This window comes from Temnothorax nylanderi, unplaced genomic scaffold (assembly GCF_030848795.1).
Source record: "Temnothorax nylanderi isolate EJ_2023f unplaced genomic scaffold, tnyl_v1.0 TNYL_tig0397_pilon, whole genome shotgun sequence".
Classification (NCBI taxonomy): Eukaryota; Metazoa; Arthropoda; class Insecta; order Hymenoptera; family Formicidae; genus Temnothorax; species Temnothorax nylanderi.
The window spans coordinates 128459-135346 of NW_027249459.1; the positions used below are offsets into that span (position 1 = coordinate 128459).

At 54.4% G+C, this 6888-nt stretch overlaps 1 long non-coding RNA gene across 2 annotated transcripts; it reads right to left on the bottom strand.

The window, feature by feature from the left end:
• Nucleotides 1-825: 825 nt before the first annotated feature.
• Nucleotides 826-6654, bottom strand: LOC139782239 (uncharacterized). Of its 2 annotated transcripts, XR_011720825.1 has the most exons (4): nt 6011-6654; nt 5550-5710; nt 5113-5223; nt 826-4999 (listed from the first exon to the last, which is right to left on the bottom strand). It is a non-coding gene; the product is annotated as an uncharacterized lncRNA (long non-coding RNA). The 2 variants fall into 2 exon arrangements; XR_011720824.1 differs by having other exon boundaries at nt 826-5223.
• Between the last annotated feature and the right edge of the window lie 234 nt (nt 6655-6888).

The window sequence follows — 6888 nt, forward strand, 5'->3', positions numbered from 1 at the left end:
AAAGACCGCTACAGTGTTTCCGTTGCCTTGAAACGGGACACACACGCGCAAAATGCCAGAGCACGGTCGACAGGACCGGCACCTGTTACAGGTGTGGCGAGCTGGGGCACGTTGCCCGACACTGTGACGCACCGGTTAGGTGCGTCCTGTGCGCGGAGGCTGGCCGCCAGTGTCAGCATAAGGTGGGCAGCAAAGCGTGCCCAGGCGCTGGCTCTGGCGCTGGCAAGGGCAAAGGGGGAGCCCCTAAACCCAAGAAAAAAAGCCGGAGAGGACGTAGCCCCTCCCCCACCCCCTGTAAGCAAAGGGAAAGGGGGGGTTAGGCGCCCGTCAAAAAATCGGTGGGGAAATACGCCGACAAAAAGACGGGGGAGCAGACGACTGCGCCGACCGTCCCTACGACGAGGGGGGAGGAAAATCCTCCCCCCAAGGTCGTCATCAGGGGGATGGAGACGCTGGCTGGTCACAGGGTGGTGCTGAAGGACATACCGGCACCCTCGACCAGTACAGATACCAGCACAGGGATTGATTGGCAAGAGGGGGAGGACTCCAGGAGGTGGGTGGAACCCACTCTCCCAGCCATTGGAGCGCCAACGGCGCAAGTTCAAACAGACGGAGGGTCTTCCACGCCAGCGGTGGAGACCAATAGAATGGAGGCGGAGGTGGAGGACCTCATCCCGAGCTTCCAATAATGCCCCCTCCTCCCCGTTTGCTACAGGCAAACCTCAACCACGCCCGCGCCGCCCAGGATCTTTTCCTGCAGACTATGGCGGAGCGCGGGTGTGGTTTGGGGGTGGTGGCGAAGCCGTGGCGCGTCCCAGCAAACCACCCTTGCTGGGCCGCGGACACCACTGGCTCCGCCGCCGTAACATGGAGGGAAATGCCACATTCCCCCCCACCCTGCTCGTTCAGTGAGAGGGGCAAGGGGTTTGTGGCGGTTCGTTGGGGGCTCATCTCCGTCGTGAGTGTGTATGCCCCTCCGAGATGGGACCGGGCTGAATTTGAGGGGGTGCTGCACGATATGCACGCCTGCGTGCGCAGGCACCTTATCGCGTCGTCCGGCAGGGTCATAGTGGCGGGGGATTTTAACGCCAAAAATCCGCTTTGGGGTTCCCCCGCCGCTGACCAGAGAGGACACATCTTGGAGGGGTGGGCGTCGAGCCTCGGCCTGGTCCTTATCAACAAGGGCCGGGCCAGCACATGCGTGCGTAGGCAGGGGACATTCATCGTCGATTTGACGTGGTCGAGTCCCCCTGCCGCGTGTAGGATAGGACACTGGGAGGTAGAAACGGGGACTGAGACCCTGTCCGACCACCGTTACATAGAGATGGTGGTCGACGCTGCCTCCCAGGAGGTCCTGGCTCGACGCCAGAAGATAGAGGACACGCGACGGAGATGGGCCTTGAAAAAGTTGTACCCAGACCGCCTACGCGCGGCAGCGATTTGCCTCACGTGGGCGGACGAGGAACCGCGCGACGACAACGGGGGGGGTTCTCGACGTGGACGCGGAGGCGGAACGTCTGCGGGACGTCATGTCGCAGATCTGCGACGTTGCGATGCCTCGCGCCCGGAGACTCCCCCCAAAACGCGCGATGTACTGGTGGACGGACACCATCGCAGGGCTGCGACGGGTGACCGTCCGATGCATGCGAGAATTTCTCCGCGCCAAGGCTGGGCGCGGAGATCGCGACGTGGAGGAGACCGGAGAGGCTTGGTGCGCTGCCCGCCAAGCTCTCTCCGGTGCAATCAGAGCAGCCAAGAGGCTCTCCTGGGGAGAGCTCCTTGACTCTCTGGATGAGGATCCGTGGGGGCGCCCGTATAAGTTGGTCACTGATCGTTTAAGACCATGGGCGCCGCCGCTGACGGAGTCCCTTGATCCGCGGTTCGCAGGGAGGGTCGTCGACACCCTGTTCCCTGTAGGCGATGGTGGGGCCGTCCTGTTTCCGGAGGCCCCTGTCCCGGAGTGGGACGACGAGTTGCGGGTCACCAGGGAGGAGCTAACGCGAGCCATCAAACGGGTCAAGAAGGGTAAGGCCCCTGGCCCGGATGGCATCCCCGGGAAGGCGTAGGTCTTGGCCGCGGGGAAGCTGGCCGGCGGGCTGTTGAGGCTCTTCACCGAGTGTCTGAAGACCGGCCGGTTCCCCAGATGTTGGAAGCAGGCTAACCTCGTGCTGCTGCCCAAGGTAGGGAAACCCGCGGACTCCCCGTCCGCATACCGTCCAATCTGCCTGCTGGACGAGGCGGGTAAGGTGTTCGAGCGAATCATCGCTGAACGCCTCGTCCGGCACCTGTCCCGGAGGGAGGGCGGGGGCCTCTCCGAAGATCAGTTCGGATTCCGCGCGGGCCGGTCAACGGTAGACGCGATCAAGCGCGTTATGGCCCGCGTGGAGGAGGTCACGAGCCAGGGTGGGGTGGCACTGGGCGTCGGTTTCGACGTCCAGAATGCCTTCAATTCTCTGCCCTGGCCGGTGATTGGAGAGGCCCTCTTGGAATTTGGCTTTTCGTCGCAAGAAATTGCGGTGATAGCCGATTATTTCCGGGACAGGGGGCTCATGTTTGTGGACGGTGAGGGAGTTCTGAGGATCAGGATCGTGGGCTGTGGGGTGCCGCAGGGGTCCGTGCTAGGGCCCCTGCTCTGGATCATCGCCTACGACCTGGTCCTCCGGGTGCCTCTCCCCGCTGGCTGCTGGCTGTCCGGGTACGCGGATGACGTGTACCTAGGGGTCAGCGGGGAGACCTGGCGGGAGGCACAGAGGTTGGCCAACGTGGCAGCCGCTATAGTGGTGCGCGCAATAAAGGGGCTGGGCCTCCGGGTGGCTCCGCAGAAGACCCAAGCCTGCTGGTTTTACAACCGGCTAAAACGCGGCCCTGGCAGGCCGCGCAGGATTCTGACGGGTAGATCGGGCCGACCCGTCAGGGAACACAGTATGGTGTCTGCCGGGGCCGGGCGGGCTCTGCGGGAACCGCCTCCTGGGGGCCTCTGCCTGGAAGTAGAGGGAGTCCGTGTCCCTATTACCCACGAGATGAAATATCTCGGGGTATGGTTGGGCGGCACGAGCAGCTTCAGTGCGCACGTCGACCGCGCAGTCCCCAAGGCGAAGGCTATGGCCAACAGCCTGGCCAGGCTGTTGCCGAACTTGGGGGGCGCGGGCGGACACGTGCGTCGCCTGTATGCTATGACGGTCCACTCTGTACTCTTGTACGGAGCGCCGGTATGGTCAGATAGGGTCGCAAAGAATCCGGCGCTCTGCGGAAGGCTCGCGGGTGTCCAGCGCCTCATTGCGCAACGGGCATCGCGAGCCTACAGGACCGTCTCGCATATCGGGGCGACTGCCCTCGCCGAAATCCCTCCGGTGGATCTCCTCGCTAGATGTCACGCGAGGGTCTACCGGAGGATCAAGGAAATCGAGGCGAGAGTGGGCGAAGTCACGCCCAGGGCGAGGGCTGCACTGAGGCTGCAGGAGCACGAGACCATGCTCCAGGAGTGGGACGAAAGACTCCTGGACCCCCGCATGGTCTCCGGGAAGAGAATCCGTGAGGCCGTCCAGCCGATTCTCCGCGATTGGGCGGAGAGAAGGGGACGCGGCCTCACGTTTCATTCGACACAGGTGCTCGCTGGACACGGCTGTTTCGGCGAGTTCCTGTGCCGAATAGGGAAGGAGCGCACTACCGGCTGCCACCACTGCCCGGAGGCAGTGGACACGGCGCAGCACACTCTGTAGTGGTGTCCGGCGTGGGAGGAGGAGCGCCGTGTCCTCCGGGCGGTGTTGGGGGACGACCTCTCCCCGGCGGCTGTACTGCTGGCGGCAGTCGAAGCACGGGGAGAGGAGAAGTGGCGAGCGTTCACCTCCTTCTGCGGCCGGGTTATGGCGCAGAAGGAGGCGGCGGAACGCGTCAGGAGAGGGGAAGTGGCCCCTCCTGACAATGATGGGAACGGGAGGGAGGCGGCGGTGGACAGCCACCACCACCGCCCCCAAGACAAGGACGAGGACGACGACAGCGGCAGCAGCAGCAACAGCGGCAAGGGCAGCATCAACAGCAGCGGGGTCGTCGTCGTCGCCGGGATAAGAGCAGCGGGGATGGGGGTCGGCGACGGGACGGAACACCTCCGCCGCCAACGCCATGCCCCCATACTCGCGCCGCAGCAGCGGCAGCAGCACTGAGAGGGACGAGCCGCTACAGCAGCGGAAACAGCAACGAGGAGCCGCAACCGCCGCGACGACGCGACGGACAACACCCTCTCGCGGCATCCTCCTCCTCCTCCGAAGAGAGAGAGGCGGCGGGGGATAGGTGACGGCGGGGAGCGGGGATGGTCGGCTTATTGGAAATCCGCGCCACAATCTTGCTGTAGGCCTCTTATAGGCCTGCTCCCCATTTCGCTCTAAGCGGAATGGGAGCGCCGTGGACGCGGGTGATGATGCCGCCCCTCCCCCTCCCCCCATGCTGGTTCCCGCCCCCGGGCGGGATTTCGGACAGAGGATAAGGAGAGGAGGCCCCCCACCCTTGTGGGAGGCAGATCTCGGGGGCGTGGGCGCGTGGGCGGGGACAACCACGCGTCCGCAGCAAACGCCCCCGCACGAAGGGTGACGGGTTGGGGAGGTGGTGTCCCTCCAACCTGTCACACAAACAAAGGTTAAGGTTAGGCCAACAAGGCCTCAGAATAGGCGCCCACACTGGGCGAGAGGCGCGGGGGGGGGGGTCCTGGACGAATCATTACGCTACCCGGGTCCCCCCTTCCGCAAACGCGCCGAGATGGACACCCGCGGGGGTTTTTAGCCGGTAGGAATCCGGCACTCCCCTTGCCTCTCCCCGGAGGCAGGGGGGTCTTCCCCCCTCCTCTCATAGAGGGGGGCTACTGGGCAACATACCGGGCTTGCCCGGGAACCCAGTAGGCGAAGATTTTTCCCCGCGTCAAAAAAAAAAAAAAAAAACTGAGTCGAGATCAAACCTAAGACCCTTTTGTTACTATAATAATAAAGTAAGATAATATATTTATCACTTCCTGAAAAATAAAAGTAGAATTAAATTAGTGAAAAAGTTACTTATAAATTATAACGCGGCAAACTATAATGATTTTATTTTATGGAGAGTATATACCGAAATACATTACATTACCTTTTTAATGTTTTTTTCTTTCCTTACGGACGTTTGCGAATCTGAACCACTCCATTACAAAGTGTTCAAAATCTTTTTCTGTATTCCGAAGGAATATTGCTCTAAAAGCTTCTGGAATAAGAAAAATTCAATACAGTTTATTGTTAGATAAAAGAAATAAATAATGTTAATTTAACGGCAATTAAAACTTGTGATAATTATTGAAATAACACAAAAGTTTCCGGAATAGTTTACATATACTAAATCGATCAAAAGTATTAGTTTATGGATATATATTTTTCTTTTATTTTGTAAGAATTTTACAACGTGTATGTGTGTCCTGCTTTTTAACGATGATTGCCACAAAAAAATAAGAGACAATTTTAATAAATTCTGAGACATAAAACATAGCATTTAATACTGCAAGTAATATATACAACTCTTACAAAATTACTTACTTTTAATGCTCAGAATTGTGTGCGTATCTCCAATTTTATAATTATTTTTTTTGGCCAGTCCATGAACACATGGAGGCTAAGTCATCAGAAAATGTAGCACTCAAACTTCTTCTAATAAAATTTTTTTCATGTTTTCCTCCAATTAACATAACCTTGTTCACCTGAAAAATTTATACTTGTAATTCTATATAATGCAGTTTATTATTATAAATTGCAAGAAAAATAATTCAGAAGACTTTTAAAATATAATAACACATATTATAGAATATTATAGAACATATTAAAAGACATATATTATAGATATAAGTTTGTAAGATTAAGAGTCAGAGTAACCATTTTCGGTTTTGGACGCATTAGGTGCTCCTCCTCAAGATCCTATTTGATCGTTTTATACATAAAACATACAGTTGAATACATTATAGAGATTAATACAAATACATTTTGATTTTTAAAGGACATACCATATTTGAAAACTTTACGAGCACGTAGCAGTCAGCCTCGCGGCCCAATTACATCAAGAATATGTTCGATCCTTAATACTTTGGTATATTTCTTTTCTTCTGCAAATCTCTCTCTTATATAGGTCGAAAAATAGATCTTGAATCACCAGCTACCTATTTACAGCACATATAGATAATTCTTATCATTAATATGCAAGTTTTAGAATATAATAATTACTTATCCATATAAAAATGTTGTATACAATTAAAAGCGCTCGACAGCACAAGCACATGCAAACGTACGTATATATGACACACTCACGTGCATCATACGTATGTAAGATAATGTGACTACAGTCTCCAGAACTATTACTGCTTCCGATTGGCTGTCGCGACAAGCGTGCGTCTGCTCATGATCTCGACGCGCTCAAACAGCTGAAAATAATCGGCAGTAAATTGCAAGAAAATAGCAAATAATTCCACTATAGCTTCTACCGATACCCAAAGAACGTTATTTGTAGTTAACATAAATTATAGGTTATAGATCATCATATCAGCTACTATTCATAGCACGTATGGTTAATTGAGTTCTTATTATTAATATACAACTTTTAGAATATATATATAATAGTTACTTACTTATATATAAATATACTGTAAATAAAGAGCACTCCGCACTGCTCGATCCACACGCGTGTATACGCACTCACGCATCGTACGTAAAATAATGTATTATACATCATGGCTGTCGCGATAAGCGTTGCGCACAATATAAAACAATAACATTCTAACAACAGAAAATTAATATACTACCAACGTTATTTCCAAGTCCAAATTACAAGGAATTTTGAACTGTTGCATTGATCTCAAATAAATGTCAGAGTAACATTTGAAAAATA